This window comes from Ailuropoda melanoleuca, chromosome 18 (genome assembly GCF_002007445.2).
Source record: "Ailuropoda melanoleuca isolate Jingjing chromosome 18, ASM200744v2, whole genome shotgun sequence".
Lineage (NCBI taxonomy): Eukaryota > Metazoa > Chordata > Mammalia > Carnivora > Ursidae > Ailuropoda > Ailuropoda melanoleuca.
Window position 1 is genome coordinate 21,558,326 of NC_048235.1, and position 13,952 is coordinate 21,572,277.

The window sequence follows — 13,952 nt, forward strand, 5'->3', positions numbered from 1 at the left end:
GCATTTCTTGCTAGGAAGTATTTGTGAAGTGAATTATATTTCTATTATTCTTATTTTATCCTGAAGTAGGAAAGGAGAAATTTAACATAATTTATACAGATGCCTGCATTCATTGCTTTTTGATCTTTTTAAAATCAGTGCTGAGGTTAACACCATGTTATTCTCACCCTCTTCATCTGTCTATGATTTGCAGTCAGCATTTCATGTTGCATTTCACTCAGCATACTACAGTTTCACCATATTGGCTTCTTCTTGCGATCATGAAAATTTAAAGGAGGGAAATAGAGTCAAAATACTCTTGACCGTACCAGATAACAGAGTTTACCAGAGAGAACTTGGGAAATCATCCAGTATAGCAAAAGGCTTTGCAGAGAAAGTAATTCTAATATTTCCAAGTACTTTACACTACATTTGGAATAATGTTTAATTAGCTGAGTAGTCATTCAAACATCTAACCTCATATATTATTTCAAAATTCATGAAATTAGTGGAGAGGTATATGGTTGTAATACGGATGTATATAAACTATTAATTTTGGTTAATTAAGAATTTTAGGTCATACTATAATGTCACATTTAACTTGTTTGCTTTATTCATGTTTTGTAGACTATTTTTTGTTATAGTTATGAAAAATAGTTTAATTGCTCAATAGTTTAATATGAAGACTGATTCAGCTCTTACTAAAAATAAAAAAAATTAAAAAAAAGCTTTAACACAAAACTTAATACCTTAAAACCATAAGCATTTATTATTCCTCTCAAATTTTTGCATAGTCAGGCAGTTTTTCTAGTTTGTACTAACTGGCTTGGTGATGGAAAATCTAGAATGTCCTCACAGGTATTTGTCAGTTGCCTGTGATGGCTGAGATGACATTACATACTGCTTGATCACATAACATGATGGTTCTAGCAGCAAAAGAAGACAGCCCACATGTTGAAGTGCATCTCAAAACTGCTTATGGTCAGTTTGTCCAGGACAAAGTCACAAGATTGATCCCAAATTCAGTGGAGAAATTGACTCTATCTCCTGATGGTAAAACAGTAAAGTCGGTTTACAAAGGACATACACCAAAGGGAAGAATTTGTGGTCATTCTGTATGCTACCACAGAAGCTATCATTATTTCTGGTCTGAATAATTTTTTAGCACTTTTTTTTAATTTTATAGTTTACCAGTATGATTTTCCATGAAAGATTGAATGATACACTTAATACATTTGTTTTAAAAGTAAAATTTTAAATTACACTTAAGGTGAATATTTTCACTTAAAATCAAATAAGATTCCTAGATTTTTGCTATTTTGTGTTTATGACATAAATCTTTTAAGATATGGAAAATCTGCTTATCAAATTGTTTTAGAAGTCTTGGTTTGGGGACATTGAATCTTTCCTGCAGTTTTTAAATAAGCAATATAAATATTAGAAATGTTGGCTGTCATGAACATCTTAACAAATATAATTTATATGGCATTACTATGATTTATAAGGCATCTATCATGCTAATCATTATCCATCTCTTTGAATTTATGTGATTATGTTGTTCTTAGGATAGCAATATTAGTAGATTAGTTGTTGACATTGATTGTCCTATGAAGATTTATAGCTTAGCTTTATATTATATTAAAATAAACACCAGCAAACATAAGATATGTGTCAATCTATTTGATCTAGAATCTTTACATAAGAAAACACCCTAAGCTAGGATAGATTATTGTAATGCTTTGTATGTGCTGTTTGTCTCAAACGTGATTTAATGAATATTATAGATTTTGATGTAATTATCAGAGTCTTTATTTCCTAATTGTTATTAATTGATAAATTCACTAAGGCTAAAAATCTCTAAATTGGTTCTCTTTTATGTTCTATATCAAGCAATGTATTACTGCTATAATATAACCAAATTGTACCTATAATTAATGTGAAAATAGGTGTGCTATTTCCAGACTTATAATTGAATGGCTACAATCTCCTTTCTTATTGAAGTATAATTGAAGTATAATTATATTGGTTTCAGGCATACAACGTAATGATTTGACATTTGTATACATTGTGAAATGATTATTACATTAAGTCTATTCACCGTCTGTTCACCATATAAAGTCATAATTTTTGTTCATGTGATTCAGAATTTTAAGATTTAATTTGTTAGCACTTTAAAATTTGCAATACAGTATTATTGACGAAAGGTCCCCATAATACATATCCCCAGGATTTATTTATTTTGTAACTGTTCTCTGCATCTATAAGTTTTGTTTTGTTTATTCATTTGTTTTATTTTTTTAGATTCCAGACATAAGTTAAATTATTAGTAGAAGGAAGGAAATGATAAAGATCAGGGTGAAAATAAATGAAATAGAGCGTAAAGACAGTAGAAGAGATCAATGATACTAAGAGTTGGTTCTTTGAAAAGATTAATGAAAATAACAAACTTATAACTAAACTCACTAAGAATAAAAGAGAAGAAGCTCAAATAAATAAAAATTAGAAATTGAAGAGAAGTTATAACTGAAAACAAAAAATACAAAAGTCATAATGGACTACTATAAACAAATATATGCCAACAAATTGGACAACCTAGAAGGAGTGAATAAATTCCTAGAAATATATAATCTTCCAAGACTGAATCATGAGAAAATAAAAAAATCTGAATAGACTAATTATTAGTAAAATGATTAAGTCAGTAATTAAAAAATTCCCAACAAACAGAACAACAGAATCAGCTGGCTTCAGGGGTGAATTCTGCTAAACATTCAAAGTTGATTGAATACCTATACTCCTCAAACTTTTCCAAAAAATTGAAGAGGAGGGAACACTTCCAAAGTCATTTTAATGGCCAACATTACCTTGATACTAAAATTAGACAAGGACAACACACACACACACATACACACAAACACACACAAGCACGCAAACACGCAACTGCAGCCAATATCATTGATGGACATAGATGCAAAATCCTCAACAAAATATCAGCAGAACAAATTTAACAATACATTAAAAGCATCACACAACATGATCAAGTAGGATTTATTTAAGGAATGCAAAGATGTTTCAATATCCATAGGTCAGTGTGATATACGCGTTAACAAAATAAAAATTAAAAAACATGATCATCTCAATAGATGCAGAAAAAAGCATTTGACAAAATTTAACATCCACTTATAATAAAAACTCTCAACAAAGTGGGTTTAGATGGACCATACTTCAACATAATAAAGACCATATATGACAAAGCCACAGCTAACATCATACTCCAGAGCAAAAACCAGAAGGCTTTTCCCTTAGGATTGGGAACAAGACAAGGATACCCATTCTCACCACTTTTATTCACCATAGTTTTGAAAGTCCCAGCCAGGGGAGTTAGGCAGAGAAAAGAAATAAAAGATATTCATATTGTTAAGAAGTAAAACTGTCACCACTTGCAGATGACGTGTTTTTCTATATAGAAAATCTTAAAGACTCCACCAAAAAATTGCTTGAACTAGTAAATGAATTCAGTAAAGTTGTAGGGTACAAAATCAATATACAAAAATCTGTTGCATTTTTATATAGCAACAATGAACTTTCAGAGAAATTAAGAAAAATCTCCTTTGCAATTAAATCCAAAAGAATAAAATACCTAGGAGTAAATTTAACGAAGTAGGTGAAAGACCTAAACACTGAAAACTATAAGACATTGATGAAAAAAATTGAAGAAGACACAAATAAATGGAAATATATTTCATGCTCATAGATAGGAAGAATTAATATTGTTAAAATTCCATATTACCCAAAACAGTATACAGATTCAGTGTAATTCCTACCAAAATTCCAATGATAATTTTCACAGAAATAGAATTTACAATTTTCATTTTGGCCACATTTTTAGAAAGTGAAATAACTCCCAAAAAAGGATACTGCTTTACCACAGCAATGAAATATATGGCCGTATAATTATCAGATTTATGCATTTTAGATTTTTTCTGATATAAAAATAACCTCATATTTTCATTTGGGAAAATGACATTGTGATATAATTTATAGTGACTTTATGATTTTATCATTCGTTTTTTCACAAACCTGAAGCCAAATTAAAAATATAGCAGACTAAAAAAAAAAAAAAAAAAAAAAAAAAAAAAAAAAAACAAAAAACAAAACAAAACAAAAAAAAAACCAAAAAACTATAGTAGTCTCTATGCATCATCATTTTCATTATAGTGTTTCAGAGAAATACTAAGAATAAATTGGGAAAAGAATAAATGATAGTTTCAGTGGAAATTAGGTTTTTGCTGTCTTACAAATGTCTTTATTTTAGAAAAAATCCATAACTGTTTGGTCAGCTAAGGGAATAATTTCCTTCTCACCTATGTAGATATAATGCAACTCCATTTATTATTCTAGTAATAAAAAATAAAAGTCTCTGGCATTATTGTAATTCCAAAAAAAGATTGAGTCAATAATGAAATGAACATAAAGCATTGCTTATTTTTTTATTTTTAGAATGCAAAATATTATATTGATTGATATTTTGCTACTTAATGTAATTGGTTATCCATTACTTCCACTGACAATCCAGAAGACTCTGATATTTCAGTATGTCACTGTTGATGGGTTATGCTTCATTGGAAGTTTTTTAGAATCATTCAGTTGTAACAAAAATATACATTTGGAGTACATAATTTTGGTTTGTCATGTCTATGAATCAACTGACTCATTGTTCATTGAAGCAATGTTTGGTTTTCTGCACGAGTATTTAAACAAGAGGACTTCTAACCTATGAGCATCCAGCTTGTGTGTGTGTGTGTATGTGTGTGTGCACGTGATATTGGTTTTTAAATAAACCCATGTCCTTTACATTTACAATTTCTAATCTTGATATTTATTTTTTATAGGATAAGTGAAAAGTTATATTTTATTTTTAAAGTAACTTTATCTTCTATATTTATGTATTTGTCTCATATGTTTTAGCTAGGGTTAGTTTCCATTATATAATGTTTCTTATTATGATTTTGCTTTTCAGATAATTTGAGAATACATTGCAGTTTTATTCCTTGTAGAAACCAGTTCCAAAATATGTTAAGAGATTTTAAATAGGTTTGTTTTACTTTATATTTACAATCTTCTTATTTCCTAAATTATCTCAGACAAAAGTGCCCAACGAATATCTCAGGTGGTTAATGACCTTTGATAAGGGTGTTGTAAGATTACAGACAAAAGGGGCATGCTAGACAGAGGTTAGCTTGAACACATGGTCAGAAAAAGAAGTACAAACACGGCTGAACCTGGAGAGTTGGGGGTCATGTTAATTGTCTCTCTGAACTTGAATTACACATTGAGATTTTACTGACTGAAAAATAGAGAGTCATTAAATGCTTTTTGAGTACTTACGTGACTTAGGGTTTTATTTAAGAACAGGATTTTGTTGGTTATATACAGAATGAATTTGATGCAGGGGGATATTAGGGGAAAATATTTGTTACAAAAAATAGCATTAGTTTGGGAGAGGTGAAGCTTGAGTTTCTTGAGAGACGTTTTGATAGAAATATTCAACAGGGTTTTGGCAAATAGAAGCTCAGTCAAACATAAAGCTGGAGGGACAGATGAGGAAGCCAGCACATGGTGAAATGGTCAAGCTCTTCAAATGAATGGCAATTGAATTAAATTTGAGAGAGAGAGAAATATCGGATATAGGTCAGAACTTTGAGAATGATGTTTTTGTCAGAGGAGAAAGACGTCCCTATGGAACAGTGGTTAAAGAAGTAGGAAAATTAAAGTGTGAAACAAATAAACGAACAAAATATAAAATTTTTCAATGTACATAGTAGAGGCTTCTCTGAAAAAAAAAAGTATCAGGCAGTTAAAATATACCTGGTTTGATAAATAGAAATGAAAACTACCTATTATAAGGATAATCTGGATCAGTAAGATCATACATTCAATCAATTCCAAAAAAAAAATCCAAATACCCAACTCAGTGTTTTCACATAAGTGTTTAAATTTCATGTTAGAAGATAAGTTATTTTTTTTTCATTTTGGAGAAATATAAAATGCTTTCTAAGTTTTAAGAGCTAGATTTAACTTACAAAGTTAAAAATAGATATTAAAATAGTATAATAGATTCTCACATTTTGGTCCAATTACAGTGATATGTATGCCTTTAAGTTGTAATCTTAGAGAAAGAGAAGACATTTTAGAGCTGTAACTTCACTTTCTCTGCTCTCTTGATGCTGTGTGTGTGTGTGTGTGTGTGTGTGCGTGTGTAGACATGTGTTTGAAAAATCATTCTTTGCTAATCAGTGATTTCTTTTAATAAGTGCTTATAAAGTGGTTGACGTATATTTCTAAACAATTGGGGGAAACATCAATGAGCTCTAAATGAAAGGCAGCCTTTGGAAAGAGGATTTTGAAAACATTCAAACAGCTACATAACTATAATTTTCATCTGAAAATGGTGCTTTGAGTTTAAAAATCTATTTTCTAAAAGAGAAGATGAACAAAGTTATAACTTAAAAATTATGCATGAAGGATAACATGATAAATATTAAAATCAGTTTCAAAAGTTTTCTGACAACTTTTAAGTTATTCACCTCAAAGTACATTTACTTTTCTAACATTCAGTCAAATGAGTTTGGGGTTAGAGATATTACAATAAGTGGATAGAGGCATCTGAAGAAATAACTTGAGTCTAATAAAATTATTCTCATTTTAGAGGAACTAAAGTTGAAACACTAAGAAATAATCTCTTTCTGTCTCTAGATTCCATATTGAACCCATTTAAAAAGTCTAAATTTTGTTCTTTTGTCCCCTATGAAATTTGTTGTAATGTGTTCTATAAGATACCAAAATAAAAATAGGACAAAGGTGAATCTGAGTGAAAACAGGCAACATTTTATAGTTAACTCAAGAAAAGGAGTTTATTACACTTTTCAAAAATTGTCTTTGTGAGATTTGAATCCTCATTCAGGTAGAAATTGTACTGCAAATTTCCACAATTCTGTCCTTTCCTCTCTCAGAAAGCAGGAGTCAGCTCCATGCAGAAGAGAAGAAGCTCTAAAGAAAGCCATGTGCAGACTCTTTCAGTTTAAATAATATGTACGTTGAAGGATTTTATACCTGGATCTCAACAAGGTAGTTTGAAGGGGGTAAAACTAGATAAGCTATATACAATGTCTGAGCTTATAGTAAATGATCAATACATGGATGATATTGATGATACTGGGTTGTGGAGCGCCATGGTCAAGAGAGAATTCTTGAGACATTTTGGAGTGCTAAGTGGTGCTTTTATTACAGCACAGCGACAGGACCCACAGGCAGAAAGAGCTTGCGCTGTGATTGTAAGGAGTGACTGATTATATAGGGTTTTGTATCCTGTGAAGGTGAAAGTGACATTGAGGCTCCAAGAAATTGAGTCTATAGATTCCTGGAAGTCTGGCTATTATTAAGATGGTGTTTTTCTTGTAAATCATTAGGACAGTTACAAACGGTAGTGGAGTTTCATATCCTGCATAACTGTAATCTTTATTAGTTGACTGCTTGTTTCTCCCTGCCTTTGTTCTTAGATGGTCACAAAGTGCTGGAGCAATGGCATACGTACACCACCTCAAGGGGAGGGGGTTTGTGGGGTGTCAGCTCTTGTTTTGCTTTCAGGTGCCTTTTGTTCTCTCATCAGTGGTGATGATGATGATGATTTCCTTGAATATCCTAAGTTGATTCACTCATCAACAGGGGGGCAGAGAACTTGCTGGCTCTTATCTTCCTTGGCACTGGCTACTTCTTCACGTACCTCCACTGCTGAATTTTCTCTTTCAGATCCACGTTGCCCTGACCACCTGTAAGATTTATGTGGTGAGGGGCACCTGGGTGGCCCAGTCAGTTAAGTGTCTGACTTGATTTCGGCTTAGGGCATGATCTCAGGGTCATGGGATTGAGCCCCGCATCAGGCTCTAACTCAGCGCAGGCTGCTTGTCCCTCTCCCTCTGCTCCTGCCTGCCCCCACACTCACTCTCTCCCTCTCTCAAATAAATAAATAAAAATCTTTTTTTAATATTTTTATTATATTATGTTAGTCACCGTACAGTACATCCCTGGTTTCTGATGTAAAGTTCGATGATTCATTAGTTGCGTATAACACCCAGTGCACCATGCAATACGTGCCCTCCTTACTACCCATCACCAGCCTATCCCATTCCCCCACCCCCCTCCCCTCTGAAGCCCTCAGTTTGTAAAAAAAGATGTGTGTTATGAAACTATTATCATTTGTGGCAGATCGTGCTTCTTTGGGGTCCAACAGCCCACACCTCACGCTACTCTCTAGTTAGAATTCTAATAGCCACAGAGGATCTCTCACTTTTTTTCTGACTTACTCTTTCCCCTTTTGAGGCAATTTGGCTCTGCAGAAGTAGTGGAGAAGTAGATATTTCAGTGACTAATACATATTGACATTCTTTTAGTGGAGTCCTTCCTTCTTAGAACTTTTTTTTTTCGATAAGTAAGCCATTATTTCCTTGTTTTACAAATAAAGTTAGTTTTGTTAGTTACTTTTTGGTGACTAGTCAGAGACCAAATCCATATCCTCATCCGACTCCTCTGACTCTTCCTTTGCTTCACACTTGGCTGGGACTGCAGCAGCAGCTGCAGGAGTGACAGTGGTGGTGGCAGCACAGGGGCAGCAGCCACAAATGCAGATGGATCAGCCAAGAAGGCCTCGACCTTCTCAGCAAGTGGGAAGGTGTTATCAGTCTCCAGTGACACAGCCAGGACCCACTTGTATCCATTGCTGACAGAAGGGTCTACTGGTGCAACAGTCGGATAACCAGTCTGCAGACATAACACTAACAACACTGGGGACACCATCCAGGAAGCTAGAATGTGGTTTCCTCTGTGGTATAAAGCACTTCGGGGTTGTAGATGCTGCCATTGTCAAGCACCTGCTGGATGGAGAAGGGGGGAATAATCAGCACGTTCAGCATGGCTTCTCCGGCTTCCACTTTATTTCCCATCTTAATCAGCTGCACATCACTCAGGATTTCAGTGTTGCCCCTGGACATTTTAGTTGTGATGCCTGCAGCGTGAGAGAAGGGGGTCTTCTCAGGCCCAAACCAGTGTTCTGGGCTGGCATTGTGACTTCACATGGGGCCATAGCACCAGCACGGGTGGCAGCTGATACCTTATTGGCCAGCAGCATGTCCCTGATCTCAGTGAGGTCCTCCTGGGTGAACACAAAACCCACATTCCCCTGAATATGAGGCAGCCATTTCTTCGGGGTTAAGGTGTTCTCCAGTGCCCTTGGATGGCTTTGTGCATTGTGGTGTTCTTGCCACCAGTACCACACCTTCCTACAGAGGGACAGGTAGCTCTGCTGCACCTGCTTGGAACCCACATTGTCTGTTCCCACAATGAAGCATTTTAGATAATCATCCAAAAGTTGGATGATCTTAAGGGAGTAGTTGGACTTCTAGGTCACCTGTCTTTCTGGGCATCACGGTGGTGTGTCAGGGATTGCCAAGCAGCATTTAAAGACGGTGTTACTCTCACAAGGACTCCTGATGAGAGAGGATAGAACTTTCTTAGTAGTATGTACTGTCTCATCTCTACCTTGATAAGATATTTGTAATTTCTCAAGTTTTTCTCTTTAGATGTTGCAATTTAGCCATATTCCCCAGATAATTCCTACACTGTACTTACTATCCATCACCATTATCACTGACATCTGGCAATTATTAACTGTGAGGCCGCCCAGTGCTAAAGACTGCATACATTTGTCGTGTTATTTAATCTTCATAACAATCTTACGATACCATGAAAAACTCCTTTATTTAGGTAACAAAATAAAAAATTAGATAGTTTTAGTAATATGACCAAGGTCATACAGTAAGTAGCAGACCTGGGAGTATGGATTGTACTATATTAACCTAAGAACCCAAGCTCCCACCATCCCTCCCTCATTCGCTCCCTGCCTTCCTTCTTTCTTGTATTTGGCTGTAGAACTTTTTTTTTAATTAAAATATAATACATGTGGGGTGCCTGGGTGGCTCAATCAGTTTAGAGTCCAATTCTTGATTTCAGTTCAGGTCATGATCTCAGGGTCCTGAGATGGAGCCCCCTATTGGGCTCTGTGCTGGGTGTGGGGCCTGCTTAATATTCTTTCCCTCTCTCTCCCTCTGTTCTCTCACTCTAAAAAAAAAAAACCAAATATAGATATAATACATGTATAGTGAAATGCATAGCTCTGAAATGTAGTTCAAATATATACATTCTTGTCACCTATACCATTGTCAAGATAGAGACATTTCTGTTTCTCCAGAAAGTTCCCCAATGACCATTTCTAGTCAAGTTTCATCCTGTGACCCAGAGCAATCACTGTTCTACCATTATAGAGGTATATAAAACCATAGATCAGTTTTGCCTATTCTTGATCTTTATTTAAATGGAATCATAGTATACTGTTTTCTCTTTCATCTCTCAACCTAATAGTTTTAAGACTTATCCACATTGTTTCATCATTGAGCAGTTTATTCCCTTTGATTGCTGAGTAGTATTTCATTGGAAGAGTATATCAAAATTTGTTTATAAATAAACATACTGTGAACATTCCCAGGGATAGATTATAAAATCACACAAGTTAGATAGCTTTGCTTTTACACCTCTCTTTCCAGGCTCTTCCTCCTCTGTCTATCATGAATCAAGAACCTGTGACTTCCTCAGTCCTCTTTGTCTTCCTGAAGAGAACTCTCTTACTTAGAACTCGACATGCTGTCCATCAGATCTGGTCTTCAAGTTGTGTTTTGTTTTGTTTTGTTTTGTTTTGTTTTGTTTTGTTTTGTTTTTTTTCCAGAGAAGTCAAGTACCCACCCTATACAAACCTTACCCTAATCAGGGTTAGAGCCTCAGAAGAAGAGTAAAGAGACATTCAAGAAAAGCTACTACCATAGTGTCTCATAATATGAGCATCTTGACTCTACATTTAACTCAGAACTTACCTTGTGTGACAGGAGTAGATGTGGTTCAGGCTTCCCAATGAACAGTGGGAATCACAGCACAGGAAGAGGGCAGAGAAGGTGTTTAAGGTGTTCTCTCCAATGATTTTAGTGTGAATATTAGTGAGTTTTTATTAGAAAGAATGTGGTAAAATATCATAGGGAACATTTAGAACTTACATTAAATGAAATATTTTAAGTGATTTCTGCTGTTCTTAAACTTGAGAAAAATTTCCATGTCATACTATAAGCTTTAAGCTGATATACCAGGGTCTTGAGAGGTGTGGACTTCATAAACCAAATCCAAGGGTAATTATAAAATTGATGGAGGGCACCTAATAGGATTTGTTTGTTGTGGTGTTTTGCTTTGTTTTTTTTAAGATTTTATTTATTTATTTGACAGAGAGAGACAGCCAGCAAGGGAGGGAACACAAGCAGGGGGAGTGGGAGAGAAAGAAGCAGACTCCTAGCGGAGAAGCCTGATGTGGGGCTCGATTCCAGAATGCTGGGATCACGCCCTGAGCCAAAGGCAGATGCTTAATGACTGAGCCACCTAGGTGCCCCTGTTATGGTGTTCTGATACCAGTGTGAGCCAGTTATGAGGCGGTGCAGTATTTTAATTAATGATCTGGCTTAATTAAGTGTTCAGTATCTATTTCCAATCCTCTAAAAGGGTGGTTACATAGAAAGTAGGAAATGCTTAATTATAAAAAATTAAAATATATAAAATTATGTAATTATTAATTATATAAAATTTAGAATTATTTAAAATTAATTATATAAAAATTAGAAAAAATTCTACATCTCAGATCAACAAATTCCCTATAATTTCAACATAATTTCAGAGGTTTACAAACTTCACTAGTTCATTGACCTTTGTCAATTTGCATTACCTAGTTTGAATATTTTATATAGATTAGAGAATTATTGAAACAGTATATTATATTTATAAAGTTGAGCCATTCTTTATACTACTTAGAAATAATTGGTGTCCTTATATCCAAACTGACACATTTCTTTTGGGGTTAAAAGTGCATATTACTGATGAAGTTTCTATGTAATGTGAATGTTTATGTGAAATCATTGGTTCCGTGGGTAGACATGAGATATTTAATTCTGCTGCTAGGCCTTTCATTATTTTCAAAGATTTGTCTTTGTGAAGACTGAGATATCTCTGTTTTATAGAATCCTATTTTATTTTTCTACACAAATTAAAAGACAAAAAATAAGAGAAAAAATTGGCACTTATGTGTGGCAAGTATAGAATCTGGGTTAGAATTTGAATGCATTCATTTTACATATATCACATTCATTGTCTACAGGGATTTTCCTTCATTTGCATTAAATATATGTTGCTAACTTATGTTTTGTTCCATATTCTTCTGATTTTCTCAAAATAAAAAAAGCTCCTTCCTTAGACTATTTAAGCTCAGAAAGATATTTTTGTCTGTACTTTTGAGATTACTTCTGGAAATGTCAATAGGTCAATATATCTTTGGTAAATCATTATGTTTACTTTTCTCTAGGGGTATGAAGGTGACCATTCTTTTATATCCTAAAATCTAAAGAATCATGGAAAGACTTTAAAAGCTGTATTATACATTAATACATCTGATAAATGTGTGTTTTGTGTACTAATTACTGGAATAACAATAGTAATATCCTAATAATGACACTTAATATTTACTTAGAAATGCTGTGTATAATATAATGTTACATGTTTTTTTAAGATATTCATATAATTTGCAAATTAAGGCTCAAAATTACTAAGTAACATGTCTAAAGTCACATACCAACTAAGTGATAGAGTTAGAATTTGACCCTGGTAAAGAAAGGTCTAGCAGTTTTCAGTGACATACTCTAAATTGCTATGCCACATTGCTATAGAAACAATCTGGATATAAAATAATTTAGGAGCTAACACACTTTAAAGCAGTCTTCTCTTTCATCAACAACAGCATGTCTTCTCACTCACTGTCCTGTTTATTGTCTTCAGGATTTGCTGAATTTCTTGTTGATCCCTGATTTAGTATGGTCTCTTACATCAATATGTTTGCTTGTGTTACTTCTTCCCTTAGTTCTTTCTTAAATTTCATCTCTTTCAACATTATTTGTTATATTAATAATTAACTTAGGAGGTATATCCTTCAGCAGACCTTCCTTAGCTGCTTTCTTCATCTATACTTGGGTGGGTGTCATCATGTCTGGCCCATGTAAGTTCTGCAAATCTCCATGGCACTTGTGTATATATAATTGTTCATTTTCCTGAGTAGGAATATACATAATCTCTTCCATTTATTTTTTGGACTTGATAAAGTTTTATAAAATTAATATATTAGTTAATGATTCTCCATAAAATAAAGCATGGAATTTAGAAATCTATCATTAAGTCTTGAGCCCTGAAGCTTAAAAATCCTCTTCTACCTATTGAATTTCCCAGGAAAATTATACATCCTCTCTTAAGATAATGGACAGAGTATTGGAAAAGCTTTTCTTCTGCCTGAGTTATTAAAGCAGTTGGGGTTTATACACAGAAAAATGAGGGGCTAGATTACACAGCAAAGTTCCTATTCTTGTTATGTGGGAAAAGCTGAGAAAGATAGGACTGACTCATTTTTTTCTTATACAAATATCTGTGATAAATAATTCTCATGTAGGGGAGTTTTCTTTGACTCTTATATAGAGAGAGAATTGGAAAATCTTTCACAGGAAGAGTCATTATGTAATCCACAAAAAGGGACATATTGCAAAGTTAAAATATATATTAGTGGCATGTTGAATATACAAAACTGCTATCCTGAAACCAGGATAAAAACTGGTTTTTGTTTATTTACTCTTTTCATATCCTACAATTTAAAAGATTATTTTTTAAGATTGATTTATTTATTTTTGAGAGAAGTACAGAGCGAATTTGTGCCTGCACCAAGCGGGGGAAGGGCAAGGGAGAGGGAGAGAGAATCTCAAGCAGAGTACTCATTGAGTGCAGAGCCAGACACGGGG

At 33.9% G+C, this 13,952-nt stretch overlaps 1 protein-coding gene and 1 pseudogene across 1 annotated transcript in view; one reads left to right on the top strand and one right to left on the bottom strand.

Annotated features, from left to right (window-relative positions):
- The window catches only part of SGCZ (sarcoglycan zeta), a 1,089,907-nt gene that overhangs the window by 907,848 nt on the left and 168,107 nt on the right, over positions 1-13,952 (top strand). The gene's annotated exons all lie outside the window — the stretch shown is intronic.
- Positions 8,525-13,952, bottom strand: part of LOC105237779 — a 40,953-nt pseudogene continuing 35,525 nt past the window's right edge.